We start from the raw sequence: 17,684 nt of genomic DNA, 5'->3' as shown, positions 1-17,684 counted from the left end.
GTACCCTAATCTCTTCTAGTTAAGTTAGTTCTTAGGATGGTAGATGTTAAAGGCAAGGTGAGCGATGGCCGGCGTCTTGAGGGTCATTCCAAGACCCGGGTCGCCCCCCACAACCAGGTGACGGGCAATATTATACCTATATCTTCTCTAATCAATTCTCTTCCTTCCTTCTTTCTAAATATTTAATTTCATTTTGTTTATTAATATCTCACTTGATTTTGTATTAGTTATAAGTTTTCTAATGCTGCACAAAAAAAAGATATCAAATGGATGTAAACAAATAGAGCCAGCCTCCACGTGTCGGGACACGGGCAACGGTGTGAGTGGGGACGGGAGCCGGGGTGGTGTTACTTTCAGTCACTCCGGACCCCGGACCCAGTCACAGCGGCTAAGTGGCAACATACAAACCACCATGAGAAATTAGACGGCGCGTCATAAAAAATAAGCAGCTAGTGAAAAAAGGAAAGTGTCGTTCGCGATCTCCCTACACGACAACGGTGCGGCATTTCGGCGGAGAGGAACGTGCTGGCGTAACTTATAAAATCTTGGCTGCGCGGGATTAGCCGAGCGCTCTAGGGCGCTGCAGTCATGGACTCTGCGGCTGGTCACGGCGGAGGTTCGAATCCTCCATCGGGCATGGGTGTGTGTGTTTGTCCTTAGGATAATTTAGGTTAAGTAGTGTGTAAGCTTACGGACTGATGACCTTAGCAGTTAAGTCTCATAAGATTTCACACACATTTGAACCTTTTTTTTTTATAAAATCATGGATTCTCTTATGATAAGTAGCTTCCTGTTTATGTAAATACAGAACCCTGTTAATACATGTGTACAGTTGTCTTGTAGAAAGAGGGTACCGGCCCCCAAACAACATTCTCTCCATTGATGCCTATGGTACAAGACTCCACAGTGGCGACGAGAAACCTGCAGTGGGGACGAGGATACGCGATCGAAGTTCAGCGACTTGGCCGAAGATTTTGCTTGTTCCTTTTGTGTTTCAGCTTGTGGTGATTCTCATTTCTATCTACTAGATTATTGTTCTGTTCTTTCATGTATTTCAGGAGGGGAGACGCTGAACTAGTCAAATTTCTTTTTTCAGAGGTCCGATTGCCTTTTGATATAACGTATTTGTGCAAACCATGACTATCCCTGCCCCCTCCACCACCTGCCTCCGCGTCTCAGCCGCAGTCGGCCAATGTGATGGATCTACTACAAGTTTTTCAGTTTCGGAATCAACAAATTGCTGCTTTGTTGACGACAGTACAACAACTACCGGCTGCACAAGCTGCCTCGGCCGCACATCCAACCAACCAACCAGCTCCGCCGACCAGCATACCAACGTTCCGGCAATTTAAAGACACAGAAGAGGAGTGGCTCGAATACCTGACATAGTTCCAAGCACGTTGTGAAGTTCATCGTCTTCAAGGTACTCTAAAGCTACAATACTTCCTTTCGATTGCGAAGAACCCAGTGTTGACGTTAATGCGAATACTATTCCCAACCGTGTCTCCCGACGAACTCAGCTATGACCAAGTAATCGCTGCTTTAACTCAATATTATGACCAGAAGTCCAAGCAGCTGCTGCTAGATACCAGATCTTTTGCTTGAAGAAAGAATCGGAACAGACGTACCTCCAGTGGTGCACAGAATTAACGGGCATGACTAGGAAGTGTAAACTTAAATGTAGTTGTGGCATATTTTATTGAAATTTAATGATTAGGAAAGCAATAACATTCAATGTACCGGACAGTAGAATACGAGGAGCACATCTTAAAGTACTCTGATCCATCACTTCCTTAACTATTGCAAATCTTAGAGCGATATGATTCGGGTGCCATAGCCCTGATTGAACAGCCCCGATTTGTCGGGTCGAGTCGCCCCTTGTTCGGATGGCCCTAAGCAGCCACCACAAGGAGCGCCTACACAGCTACGTGTAAAAAGGCCTGTGAATTTAGTGATGTCTTAACCTAGATGTTTTGGTCGCCATAAAAGACAGGATTGGTGGTGGTACACTACTCGCCATTAAAATTGCTGCACCACGAAGATGTCGTGCTACAGACGCGAAATTTAACCGACAGGAAGAAGATGCTGTGATATGCAAATGATTAGCTTTTCAGAGCATTCATACTAGGTTAGCGCCGGTGGCGACACCTACAACGTGCTGACATGAGGAAAGTTTCCAACCGATTTCTCATACACAAACAGCAGTTGACTGGCGTTGCCTGGTGAAACGTTGTTGTCATGCCCCGTGTAAGGAGGAGAAATGCCTACCATCACGTTTCCGACTTTGATGAAGGTCGGATTGTAGCCTATCGCGATTGCAGTTTATCGTATCGCAACATTGCTACTCGCGTTGGTCGAGATCAATTGACTGTTAGCAGAATATGGAATCGGTGGGTTCAGGAGGATAATACGGAACGCCGTGCTGGATCCCAACGGCCTCGTATCACTAGCAGTCGAGATGACAGGCATCTTATCCACATGGCTGTAACGGATCGTGCAGCCACGTCTCGATCTCTGAGTCAACAGATGGGGACGTTTGCAAGACAACAACCATCTGCACGAACAGTTCGACGACGTTTGCAGCAGCATGGACTATCAGCTCGGAGACTATGGTTGCGGTTACCCTTGACGCTGGATCACAGACAGGAGCGCCTGCGATGGTGTACGAACCTGGGTGCACGAATGGCAAACAGTCACTTTTTCGGATGAATCCAGGTTCTGTTTACAGCATCATGTTGGTCGCATCCGTGTTTGGCGACATCACGGTGAACGCAGATTGGAAGCGTGTATTCGTCATCGCCATACTGGCGTATCACCCGGCGTGATGGTATGGGGTGCCATTGGTTACACGTCTCGGTCACCTCTTGTTCGCATTGACGGCACTTTTTTGAACAGTGGACGTTACATTTCAGATGTGTTACGAACCGTGGCTCTACCCCTCATTCGGTCCCTGCGAAACCCTATATTTCAGCAGGATAATGCACGACCGCATGTTGCAGGTACTGTACGGGCCTTTCTTGATACAGAAAATGTTCGACAACTGCCCTGAGCAGCACATTCTCCAGATCTCTCACCAATTGAAAACGTCTGGTCAATGGTGGCCGAGCAACTGGTTTGTCACAATACGCCAGTGACCACTCTTGATGAACTGTGGTATTGTGTTGAAGTTTCATGGGCAGCTGTACCTCTACACGCCATCCAAGCTCTGTTTGACTCAATGCCCAGGCGTATCAAGGCTGTTATTACGGCCAGAGGTGGTTGTTCTGGGTACTGCTTTCTCAGGATCTATTTACCCAAATTGCGTGAAAATGTAATCACATGTCAGTTCTAGCATAATACATTTGTCCAATGAATACCCGTTTATGATCTGCATCTCTTCTTAGTGTAGGAATTTTAATGGCCAGTAGTGTAAGTTCCTATGTGACCATACTGCTGTGGTCATCGTTCCCTAGACTTACAAACTACTGAATCTAACTTAAATTTACTTACGCCAAGGAAAACACACACTCACACATACACACTCATTCCCTAGGAAGGACTCGGACCTCCGCGGGGGGTGGGAGGGGGGGGGTGGTGCCGCGAGAACCGTGGACCGTGGCAAGGCGCGTGGCAGAGACAGGATTGTCGATTGCCCATCACGTAACCCAACGTGTTTCCGGTGTGGAAAAACGGGCCATGACGAAGCAGTTTCTTTGCAACAGCACAAAAACGCCAGTTTCCACCGCTCCCAAAAAAAAAAAAAAGAAACAGGCTCGAGCACATGCAGTGAACTCTGTGTTTTCATAACCTGCAAGAAAACATCAAATCAAATGGTTCAGATGGCTCTGAGCACTATGGAACTTAACATCTGAGGTCATCAGTCCCCTAAACTTAGAACTACTTAAACCTAACTAACCTAAGGACATCACACACATCCATGCCCGAGGCAGGATTCGAACCTGCGACCGTAACAGCAGCGCAGTTCCGGTCTGAAGCGCCTAGAATCTCTCGGCCAGAACAGCCGGCAACCTGCAAAAGATTCTGACAAAAGTAAGATTAAGGTTTTTTCTACTTCTCGCCCATGTGCAGTGCAAAGACGTTCTAACAAACTATTTTTCTCATTACGAATTGCTGGTCGTCGTGTGAACTTACAGTTAGGCACAAGAGCCTCAGTAACCTTGCTTAATCGTGCCACGTACGAACAGCTAGGCTCACCAAGCCTTTCTAAATGTAGCAAACACCTCACTGCATACAACGGACAGGAAATTCCAGCTGTGCTTGGAGAGTGCAGTGCGCCTGCCACTTACAGATTTCACACTACGACAGCGAATTTTTCTATGTTGAAATCAAGAGACGGTGAGAACATTTTCGGTTTAGATGCCTCTGATTTCTTTGGCCTTAGCATCCAAGATATTGTACTTTCAGTCTCAGTCACTAGCTCAGGCACTATTCTAATTGGCGTCTGTCAGTTCACGTCATCAGCTACGAGAGTGTATAGCGACGGAGTAGTGTTTATAGCAGGACTTGTTCTTCACCAGCAGTAAGGCTAACTAAGGCTAACATTGAAGAGCTTATACCATAACAAACAGACATTGTTGAAGTTTAGTAGGAGCTATCTGCGTAAGTAAGTAAAGAACCCTATTAATACATGCGTGCAGCTGTGTTGGAGAAACAGGATACCAGCCACCAAACATTCTCTCCATTGATTCGTATGGTACTACACACTACAGTATATCACGCTGAACCTACCAGCGAGTCTTGTGACTGCCTAAATAACAGAAATAACCATTGGGTACGACAGTTACTAAATGTTCAAATGTGTGTGAAATCTTATGGGACTTGACTGCTAAGGTCATCAGTCCCTAAACTTACACACTACTTAACCTAAATTATCCTACGGACAAACACACACACCCATGCCCGAGGGAGGATTCGATCCTCCGCCGGGACCAGCCGCGCAGTCCACGACTGCAGCGACAGTTACTATTTACCAACATAATGTCTGACTGGTTAGTAGTGAACATTGTTCTGTTTGTACATATATTAATTTAGGTAAAACTTTTTCAAAGACTGTTGTACATAAAGTTTAACATTTACATCTATTCGGAGAATGTCTAACAATAACACTGACATTTACACACTTTCGGGAGGTTACCGAGTCTGTAACGACAGAAAAAATGACATGAGGAGGACATGCAGTCTGCAAGTGGTTGTTACAATGTATCACAGAAATGAATGGTGAGCAACACAACTCTCTGTTAGTCCATAAACGCAAGTTGCCATGACCAACTGTCGCAGGGGTGTAGCAGTGACGTTGCTCCATGGCCAGTTTTCGTTTGACGCAGCACATATGTTTTCTCATGGTGGAGATCGAATAAACAAGAATACAACGATTTTGTTTGCGCTCGACAAAATTTGTACAATTTTCGTCTAAGGCGTGGTCTGTAGCACGAAACTTATTCCAGATATTACACATCCTCAAATGGAACACATTTGCAATTGTGTATTTTGTGTCACTTAATTTTTGTCTTACATTCTCCACAGTCTCACGAAACACAGCTTCGTCAAGGGCCATCTAATCCCAACAATCGGTCATTTTGGTTTTTCAGTGCTACTTTACAGCATCAAGATTGTGTACTCACCTTCCGCACTGACAGGAAGTTATGCAGTGCCTTACCCTCTAGCATGCATCAGGAAGACAACAAGTTCACGAGTGCGAAGTGACTGCAGCGTCACAATTCTCAGACTCACCATACTCGCAGAACTACAGAAGAACCGAAAAAAGCCCGTTAGCGCTGACGTAAATGAAATGCCTTGACTTTTGAAGTATGCAGCCCGCAACATTAGACTTGCATTCGCTCCGTTTCTGATCTCTAGCTTTATTTGCAGCGTGGCAAGCATCCCCACGGACAGTGTGATGACATCCACGGCAAGACGAACTGTGAACACTGAGCCAGTTGTTGCGCCAGTGGGAGAGGTCCACCGATTGTGTTGCACCCAACACCAAAACTGGAGGCTGAATTGGTACCACAGCGTCGGCATACAGCATTAGGATTGGTGTATCCATGTGTGGAGTCTCCAAGGACAACAGGTGTTGCCAAATTGCATTTGTCAATTTCATACCGGTATATGGACACAAAACTTACTGTGATAACATTGGGTGCTGTTGGGTACACTACGCAATCATCTACAGTTCCCGTAGCTGTAATTTTAACTGCAGACAGTTCAGATGTCTAGTAGTGATGGTAGTCAATTATTTACAAGTTCAGTACCGTGATAGTAACGACATATTGGATCATCTGAACAGAGTTTTAAGTCTATGTGTTATGTCGTCCATTTCATGTTTTTGACATTATGTGGATTAAAATTGGACGTCACGTATGCAGAATATTCGAGAAGGAACAGTGTCTCATGTTCTACTTATTTTAAATTTAAAACAGTGAAATATTTTTGGAACTATAGAATAAAATGTGTGTGATACACTAGCCTCTAGACGAATGTAACAAAAATTAGTTATGAAATGGATTCACATATTGTGAATTTCTATTAGCATCAGCTACTTGTGACAAATGAAAATTTGTGCCAGACTGAGATTCGAACCCAAATTTCCCACTTGTAAAGAGCGATCGCGTTAACAACAACTCGAATGATCGCATATTCGTGAAACTAAGCACAGAAAGACAAAATGTTATTTTGTATCGTCATTTTAGTCCCCTGAGGTTTGATTATATCGTTAGTGGCGATAGTGTCTTTGTTTATACAGTAATAAATGCTGCTATTGCATAAAGGCAGACAAAAAATTACTTAATATTTTCACATTTATTGTTTATCATTATATAATAAGTTTTCATGCATCTACTGAAATTTTAGTAGATTTTTCACAGAAACACAAAATTTCGCAATTATCTTATATATTTTCAGTGCTGAGGAGCACATTAATTATTTGTGTTTCAATAGGAACAAAGGTTCATCATGAAAATATTGTTTTACAGAGTTTAAGGTGTACAGATTTTTCTCCTAACCACGGAAAAAGTGCCAGCAACTGAATAGTTACCCACTCCTTAGGTGAGCAACAGTCGTCCTCTTTCTACAAAAGATGATCATCTACAAACTTGAATCCCAGGAAGACAAATTTTAATAATTTTTAAATAGTTTGAATAATGATGCAATCTTGTTATTTGCAAGCTTCTTAAACAATGAAAGTTACAAATTTTGTTTTGAATTCTAAATAGTTATACTGACAATACAGCCTACCTTAATACAAAGTTCTTAGGAAATCTGATGAAACTTGGATTGTCCTTCTTTCAACAGTTTTGGCCACTACATATTTCTTGTTTTTCCAGTACAATGTCGCTTCTGATAATTATTCAGCCTTGGCAGGAGTAAATAATTTCAGTAATAAATGACTGGAGAACAGCATGGCTGAAGAAAATTGAGGACCATGATATTCAGCAAAAAGTCGTTATCAGCAAGCTTGATATGAAACTATGTATTATAGAAACGCAAAAACTACATCTGTCAATTATTTTATGGCGCAAATTTTTGATTAGTGTATGTGAATGGGAGTCAAAATCTTATGTACATACACTGTCTACCAAAAGAGTAGAGCATTAACAATTTAATTCTAATATCATTGTTTCAATTTCATAGTTCAGTAGTGAGTTGAAAATGTGCTACTATATACAAAAGGCAATGTCATGACTATCTCATCATCGCCCAGCCCAAACTGGTGAGGACATAAACCTGAAACAGGGATACGGTTTTGAAGTTATCGTTTAAGAAGGGACTTTTGGGAATTACACCCCAAAGGGGGTGTAACAGGGGATGAAAGGCTTTTTGAAAAGAAGTTGCTGATAAGGCAATTTTGTAGCTAGACCTCCTGAAATTAGTATTTCGTTTCTCGGTCAAAAATGAATAAATACTTTTTTAGCGTTTTTGCATATTTTACGCTTTTGGGGGTGAAGTAGTGAGTGAACATTCTTTAAATAAATCATTATTAAGGAACTCCCAAAACATTTTTAGAGCTACATCTATGAAAATTGGTATCTTTACTTCTTGGTTGGAAATAAAAAAATACGTGTTTAATGTTTTCTGAAATTCAAAAAGGGAGTGAAAAATATGAAATATTTTCGAAATTATTTCTTTCTGAAAGCATTTTCAAAGCAAAATCTATGAAAATTGTTATTTGGCTTCTGTGTTGGAAATAAGATATACATGTTTCACTGTTTTTGGAAATTCAACCCTTAAGATGATGAAACAGGGACTAAAACTTTTAAGGAAAAGTAATAGTAAAACATTTCGAAACTAAGTCTATAAAAGCTGGAGTTTCATTTCTCAGTTATAAATAAAGAAATATGTGTCAGGGGTTGACATTTTCTTTGGAAATATCACCACAAGAACGCCAAAGGCATGATTAACAAAAATGTGGGATGCCAGATTCCAGAATAGCTTTTTGGTCGAAAGCACATTCAGAAAATACCATGTTCTGTGGTCTTAACTAGCTTGAAAAATGTAGAAGGCGTTACAGTTTGCGAAAAACATAAAAATTACATTAAAGGAAAAAACTTCTGCAGACCATGAAGTCTGCATGACCAAAGCATGCTAGTAGTAACACATATTGAAAACAGTGTAGAGTACATCTGCTCCAGTCTTTTAGAAATTTCACTTGAAATGTGACTGAATGCTAAACAAGTCTTTCGTGCGCACTCTTGGTTGAAATACATACCAAAAAATTTTAGGACACACTAGAAACAAACACTTCACATCAAAATGTAATACAGATGAAGTCATGAACTTTGGAAGTTAAAACTCACATCAACGAGTTCTGGTATAAAGTCCCATCACTACACCTAGATAGAATGCTGCACTGCCAATGTAATTACTAATTACTGTTTCTCTTTTCGGATAAAACATCCGGTAATTTTTCAAGCCGTACTGTCATTTCGGTAGGCAGAGTGTTACGAAAAATATAAATATATTTGTTACCATAACAAGCTGACTGGTTTAACATACTTTCATTTGCTACGAAAACTGAATTTTTTTCACAATTATGGCAAGTTTTCTTTTGGCGAGTGATAAAACTTTTAAATTTTAATAATTGTTACAGAACATTAATTACAGTCCAAATCTAACTTACTGTTAACGAGTTTTACATTGTTATAGTCCATTCACGGCACTGTGATGCGGCTTGTGGCTGTAGAGATATGCTTAAGCTAGGATTTAGTTGTACTGGGTGATCAAAAAGTCAGTATAAATTAGAAAACTTTATAAACCACGGAATAATGTAGATAGAGGGGTAAAAATTGACACTCATGCTTGGAATGACATGGGGTTTTATTAGAACCAAAAAAAGTATTGTTGGACGCGTGAAAGATCTCTTGCGCACGTCGTTTGCTGATGATCGTGTGCTCAGCCGCCACTTTCGTCATGCTTGGCCTCCCAGGTCCCCACACCTCAGTCCGTGCGATTATTGGCTTTGGGGTTACCTGAAGTCGCAAGTGTATCGTGATCGACCGACATCTCTAGGGATGCTGAAAGACAACATCCGATGCCAATGCCTCACTATAACTCCGGACATGCTTTACAGTGCTGTTCACAACATTATTCCTCGACTACAGGTATTGTTGAGGAATGATGGTGGACATATTGAGCATTTCCTGTAAAGAACATCATCTTTGCTTTGTCTTACTTTGTCATGCTAATTATTGCTATTCTGATCAGATGAAAGGCCATCTGTCAGCTATTTTTTGAACTTTCTATTTTTTAGCTTCTAATAAAACCTCATGTCATTCCAAGCATGTGTGTCAATTTGTACCTCTCTATCTGCATTATTCCGTGATTTACTCAGCTTTACAATTCATGCTGGGTTTTTGATCACCCGGTACTTTCCTTCTACCAAAGAACTAGAGAAATATTCGGTGAAGCCTTATGATACTGAAATCTATCAATTCAAGTTAATTGAGAAAGATGTTGACACAGGTGCAACAATCAGAGCTTGAATGGTGCTCCAGAATAAGTGAATGTGCTTGCGCATATTCTGTACGTATAGGTATACTGTGTGAGGTGTGGAAATATTAGAAAACAATTGTCACTTAGCTATTGGTGCAGTTAAAATTTTGATAGGTGACTCAGAGAGACTCTTGATACAAGTTCGTGTGATGACTGTTACTATTCGCAGGATTGGAAAGCCACTTACGACTAAGACAACTGTTTCACTACTACTAAGTAGGCCAAAGTAGTAGCTACAACAGATCTGAAGCTATTAAGGTTTACGTCAAAGAACCCAGAGGCAGAAAATCGCAACATTTCCAGAGGAAGATCGAACACACCCACCGTGTTGCTCCTTTTGAGCAACAACCGCACCCTCGCCGCAGTGTGTCCCGTCTCGACAGCTCGCTCCACTGCAGAAGAACACGCCCAGCACATGAAGAGCAGGTGGCTGAGAGCAAGCACCAGAAGGAAACACATGTGCGAAATTGTCTCTCTCCTAAAATTCGGCGCTACTCTTGGTGTATCGTTTACCACCGTGATCACATACATCAGAAAGACTGTGATGGCAGCGTAGTACAGGAAACCAAATAGCAAAGCAGGGCCGAAGTGTTGTGAGCAGAGGAACCCCGATCTATGCAGGAGCATCCTGGCGCGCTGCAGCTTCCGCAGACTGTCCCCAGCTGACGCTGACAGTATCGGTGGCACTGCTTGTGTCAGCGTCTCATCCAGGTCAGCGTCAGAGGCGACTGGTGGCTGGACACACTTCAGCATCAGCGCCCTGACGGCACCCAACCTGTGTCTCACCGTCAGCACTATTCCCAGGAACTGTGAATGCCACAGCAGGGAGTAGGCCGTCAGCCAGAAGAATGTCAAAACTCTCAGCTGAAAAAGTCCTCCAAATACACTGCACGCCGTAGGAATGACAGCGACAAGCGTAATAATTCCCGACGAGACCATTGCTAGGATCCGGGTTCGAGCATGGATTCTTCTCATGCGGAGGTCATCATGGCGCGTCAGTAAGAAGTCCACCAAGCCAAAGTGATCGATTATTTCATTTAGATACCAGTTCCCTGTTATTAATGAAGTAAGCGCCATCGTAGCTGGTTCTATCCAAGCAAGCCACATAATTAACTTGTACAAGTGGCTGGCTGCGGGCACTTTGTGTAGGTTAGGATGTATACAACCACCTCCATAGCTGCATAATGTACCAAGCACTGTGATCACAACTAGCCACGATAACGACACGATGAAACTAATTATCTTGCTGTGTTGACTTTTGGAGAGAACTGGCGCCGGTACTGTGCTTTGAAACGTAACTGGAGCTAGCCCACATATTTGGCTGACAACATACAGTGGCCTGATGGCATGTCTGAAGTCACAGTCTTTATGTACAATGTAGATGTCAGACATTTTCTGCAGAATTACTTTCATCCAGTAGTACCCAATATATGTTTCTGACTTCGAATAACAACAATGTAGCAGCAAAACAATAGCTCCAATTTCACTTTGTTATCACAAAAATCTGGTCTCCTTTTCTCAGTTTTTTACTGTCGCGTCCTATTAATGTGAAAATAAAGCACGAAATACTTTCAAAGGGTGTTCATCATACCCAAGAATGTAATGTTTTAATATAGCAATATTATGTGAAGCAGACCACCTCTAAATGATATATCAGCCGTACTGTAGTACTGCACTGCATTCTGAAGTGGTCATACTGTCTCATACAGTATCGATCGTCAGCAAGCCGTTTCCATTAAGAAAATTAACTGTCACTCACTAGTGAATAGTGTCATCACGCAAAGCACTGAACGTAATTGTCATATTGGGCATACGGAGGAGCTGCTAATTTATCATTTACGTATTTATAAATTTACTCTTAATTATTATGCAAACTATGTGTTGAAATTTCGGTTTCTTCTCTGATAGAGTTGAGTACAACGGTTTCTAAAACAGCTTTTATTTAACCCCCGTTCAATAACATCCATATCGGATGTGCTACTTACGTTGAATTGTGACGAAAGATTAGTCAGCTATCAACATCAATTACAAAGTAGCATGACACAGTCTTCAAGAAGACTCGCGTGGAAACACTGTTAAGTGTGTCGTTTCATCTGAGGTCGCTCATTCCATTCCAGTGAGTCGTACTGAAAAATACGCAACTTTAAGATGCAACTTAAGAAGCGAAGAGAAGTTAGTTTCGTTTTGGTCACACATAGTTTTTGAACATGCGTAATTAAGTGCTGTGATATCTGCTAGGTATGTATCCAGTAAAACTGTAATAATGAAACATTAAAAATATAACATAACAGTATTCTATAACGATGTCTCGACGTTTACTACGTTTCATTTTTTATTTGGAAAATTATATAACGTAACAGTTTGATCTAGTAACTCGCTTCTGTTTAATTATTACGCTTATCTTAAAACATTTGTTGAAACGAGAACGAAATGTGCTTCACACTGAGCCATATGAATGGCGCGACGCGAACACATTCGCGATTCTATAAGGACCTTGTGTGTAAAGTCTGAGACTTGTCTTAGTAGGACGAAAGCTGCTAGACCTCAATAGTTATTCTTGTTTGAATGTTACGCCAAAGGCTGTTTGCAAGCGAGGCTTACTAAATGTCATACAGATTTAAGGAATTTCTTAACTATATGTCCCTTCATCCGAAACAGCTTTGGGCTTCAATATAAATGTGCTGGCCCTGAAGCGCAAAATTTAGAAAGACGGCTCGGAAGCTGCTGTGACACTTGGCTGTAATCACTACTTGGTTACTGATACTTTCATCTGAGAAGTAACACATTTGAAGGTAAAATCAAACAGGTAATGGCATAATGAGAGATTTCATGCATACTAAGCTCTGTAAGCTTAACATATGGGGTAAACTAAAATCTATAGCTAATTTGGTCTGTAGGCCGCCACTTACCCACAGACGTAACTGAAAAATGAGGGTAAACTGGCACACTGGTAGTTATACATCTTAGAACATAATAAATTTCGAAGAAACGCATCAAAGTACATAAAGAAAGAAAAGTTTTGGGAAGAGCCAGAGAATAAAAATCCATGTGAATCAGTTCTGAAAGTTTCCTTAGAAAATGACAAAAATGGTACAAAAGAGCAAGCGTGATAATCTTGAAGATTTCAGAAGAGACATTGTTCGTTATTGACATGAATCAACTGTTGATTGAGTGATCATCACGAAATAAAGGGACACAAAGGTAGTATAGAATATTCAACATGTTCAGTAAACTCGATAAACAAAAGGACGACTATTTTCACTAAAATTATGTAGGTTTCACTTCTGTGTTTTAATATGCAGTAACTGAAATACTGCTTTACTGCAGTGGCTTTGTTTGCGGTTTTACTTATTTATACTGGAGTGGAAACTCCGGTTAGTTCATAAGATCACTGATGTGTGGTGTTTCGCGCCACTGCAACGTGGGAGAGGCGAAACATTTGTTCGTCCTCGCTATCAGACAGATGAGATTCGAATGCATAAAATGCCACAAACAGTTATGCGAAGTATTACGTTCTGGTAGATATTTGTGTTGTATAGGGCGCTGTGGTGTTCGTGTTTCGTGTAAATGTGGAACGGAGCGCGTCTTCAGCGGTCGCAGAGTCTGAGGCCACGCTGAGATGGAAATGTCTTTTCGGACGCTTTTATAGACGTTCCGTGAATGAATCAGCCGGCCTAGAAGGATGCCGGCTTCCACGGAAGAAATAATAAGAGAACAATGTAATCAAGTTCTGAGAAATTAAGCTCAGTTCGGTTGAATCCTCCGAGAGAGCAGATAGAATTACACTGCCAACCTGCAATGTGACATTTGTACAAACTAGAAGAAGAATATATTATGGATAGCAAATTTTAAGAGTTATTTGATTTAAAAAAGCAAGTTGTAGTGCAGTACTGTATAACGAATTTTAGATGAAAAAGACTGTTTGCCTGGAATATACGCAAGGTGACGTCGAGATCTGTAACAGATTGAAGTAAATGGATACATAAGGCGAGCCTCACAAAATATACAGTCTACCTAAGGGAAAAAACAAGTCAGGCGAAAATATTACGCTTTTGGTGACCTATGCGTCGATCGAAGTGTGATAAAGAAAGCAACAAAATACAATTAATAAAGAAAAAGAGGGGTGATTTAGAAAAGAGACTTCTTTAGAATCGATGACAGGATGTTATAGTTTTGTAGATTATGAATGAATCAATTGTTTATCCTTGGACGTGACAACTTTTTGAGATGTTTTGTGGACAAATAAAATGTATAAATTGAGAGGTAATCTATATTTGGCAGTACAGATCAATGTTAAACGAGCAGTCTTCCGTCTATAGTACGAGATATATAGATTTCAAAGAGAAAATGAGGGCTATTATGAAATTGTCTTTCGTATCCACGAGCAACCAGACATAAAGAATTGAAATCAAAGAAATTTTTCCAGGAGTGCTTGTAGTCCAGCTTGAACTTTGAAGCAACAACATCGTTTCTCAGAGCAGCAGCAACGACGGTTATTATTTTTAGAGAGACCGGGACATCACGTAGCTATGCTCCACCAAACTCACGAGACGCGAAGCAGATGGGCGATGGGCGGGCTGTACTATTCACGTCGACTTCGCTAACCACTGATGGGTTTGGCAATTCCTATTGGGGTAAATCCAGAATACGGTGAAACTAGTTAATAGTACAATACATTGGTCATTATTGGTGGAAAAGTGATGTGCCTTTTTTGTGATGAAATGGGGACCGAGTAATTGTTGGGCGTTATATTTAATTCATTTGAACCGTATGCCAATAATAACTAGGAAATTCTGAAAGAGTTTAGACAACTATTATATGCTAAAATAGTACAAATGTATGCTGAATTTATGTCAGACTGTGAGCAATGTAATTAGTAAATAAGATCAGAATAATGCAAACATAGAGGAACATACTGCCAGGTCCTGAGTGGAAAAGAATCAAATAAAAAAGACTACTGAATTATGTCAAAATGTATATGACTTCACAGAAAAACTGCGTTCTGATTTAGAAACACAGTGTAACATAGTTAGGAATGGCTACGAGGATTGGAAGTAATTATGTCGAACGACTGCAGCCTGACCTGTCACTAAAATCATCGGATTTTACAGTTTAAACAGGCAAATGTTCATAAATTTATAGATATTACGAACCATCTATCAGGCAAGCCCAAATGTTTTAATGTCTTAGACACAACGAAAATTTCTGAGGGGCTTCAACGTCAAGAATTTCCTTGTAGGAGTTGGAGGAACCAGCAACTAATCTGGTTTAGCAAAAGGTGAAGAAAAGAATCGTTTCGTCGGTGGATCCATTTCATCTTCACTTAGAAAATATGAAAGGAAAATTTAGGAAATTATGGTATGAACTGGCGAAAATCAAGAACAGTGTTGTTAATCGTAGACGAATAAGTTGTTTCAAATACACTTGGATTCCGTACTAACGTTACCAAGCAAATCTCCAAGTTTAAAATGGATGAAAGACACATCCTATGCATTTTAGGAGCGTTTAGGAATCCTTTACCTAAACACTGGGATGGCGGCATAAAGCTGATTTAATTTGAATTATCTCGAAGGTGATGCAGCTGAGTGCAGAACGGCCCACGCAGAGGAACTTAATTATTGAGTTGACTTTGTGGAAACTAGAGTAAATGAACAGAGAGAGGCACAGTGTAGCAAACTATAAATGTAAATGACAGAGGAAATAAATTTATAGATTAGGAGTGCGCTGTGAATCGACAAGCCTTAGAACTAAAGCTGCCCCAATAAGCTTGAACCACCAACCGTCTGATCGAGAAGAACTATGACACTTTCGAGTTGTCGATTACTTTCTTCCCTAGCCTGTACCAAGAAATGTTCCAGCACATTTATGGTACAAATCCATCTGAATAAATTCAACAATCGTCCCTGTTGATTTTCTTCACAATTTTGGTGTGTGGTTTGAAAGAACATGAGCCTCTTAAACACAGCATTTTATGTCACAAGTGAGCCTATGCTGGCTACTTACAGGCAGATACACTCAGGGTTTTGTAGACTGGAATTCTTAGCCCAGTGCTGGAACTGGGCATGTCAGCAGAGAGGCATATTAGCAGAGAGACACACACTTATGACAGTGCAGTGTCCTATCTTAGAGGAAGAAGAGACCTTCCTGAGGTAAATCGTTGTACTACACGACTTGACACCAGTGCGGCCCCCTGACGTCATCCAAGATGGCGGCCATGACGTTAGCTGATGACGCGAGTACTGTTATCCAAGATGGCGACCATGATGTCAGCTGATGACGTGATTACCGTTATCCAAAGTGGCGGCTTTTGGCGGGAAAGTGGCACCCCCCTCCCCCCCCAATCCGAGGCGGGAAGTTTGAATTTTGACGGGAAATTGAATTATGGGCTTCTACGGGTCCCCCCTTTTCGACTTGATGCATGATAGTGCGTCATCCCCCTGGAAAATGGGCGGGAATGTTGATATTTGCAGGTTTTTTTTTTCTCCTCTCACGTCACCAGAATTGGTAGCACACATTCAGTCTTTACTGAGTTGTCATTGTGGAACCATCGTGATGTGTTCTATCATCGAGATGAATGTGAAGGATAGAACAGCTTTCAATAGCTGCGATACATGTACGCATTCGAAGGAGGTCTGCAGCCACATTTCACTAACTGAGGTATAGAAGAGTATGGTGTTGGTAGAGTGTAGGAGAAAGAAGCAGAAGAATTCAGTTCATCAGATTGCGACAGTGCAGAGAGATGGAGCCAAGATGCATGTTGTGTCCAATAAATGCTCATGTGCATGTGCAAACTGTCGCAATATTCAACATGAAGCACTCACTCTCCCAAAGCGGAAGAGGTGGGCAGTTGATGTAAATTCGCTTCAGTGGTAGCATATTTGTATACGTGATATATATCATTGAAGAGCAGCTACTCATCCCTATCCTCGTGGCTGTTCGGAATGTGTTACATCAAGGAGCTATTGTGTCAGATGGGCTGAGTTTAACAGCCTTGTTGCCTGTAAGTATACAGCCAAGAACTGCACCCATAGCCTCCTACATGTAGAATGGAAGCGAGCATTAATGCTTGAACATATGATGACGAAGAATATGGTCCTCCAAATAAATACTTTGCATCGAGATGCATTAAAGATGCATTACACAACATATGCAAACATCTGTCTCTGCTGGAACTGTCAGTCATTTATAAAACCTACATATAAGCTCCCACCCCACAAGAGACAACTGCCTCTGATCCAGCAGACCACTGAGCTAGTTCGCAAGTTCAACACTAGAGGGTGCTGCAAGAATAATCATTCTTCTCTCTCCACCAGAGGTATCCATAGAGTCCCCCTCCAGCCTGTTGGGATCAGCACGTGTCAGAGAGATCCAACCTGTCGCCACAAGCAAGTTCCACCCCATCAGGAGCCACACCCATGGCACTCGCAAGATCCAACCTGCCAGGACTGGCGAGTTCCATCCCATTGGGTCCCAAACATGCGGCGGCAGCAAGCTCCAGCCTGTTGGAGTTGGCAGGTTCCAACCCACAGAGATCCACATCCGGGTCATCAGCAGATCCTCTTATGTAGCTTCTCAGCATGGTGGATCAGGATAATGAGACTATTGTCTGTGCTGTTCAATACTGTCGACAGTGTAACATCGTACTGGGCTCCATCGTGTGCACCGTCCATTGCACCCCCATATAGGAACTGAAGTTT

This window comes from Schistocerca piceifrons, chromosome 1 (genome assembly GCF_021461385.2).
Source record: "Schistocerca piceifrons isolate TAMUIC-IGC-003096 chromosome 1, iqSchPice1.1, whole genome shotgun sequence".
Classification (NCBI taxonomy): domain Eukaryota; kingdom Metazoa; phylum Arthropoda; class Insecta; order Orthoptera; family Acrididae; genus Schistocerca; species Schistocerca piceifrons.
The sequence above is the reverse complement of the archived record's forward strand: the minus strand, read 5'-3'. Positions refer to the sequence as shown.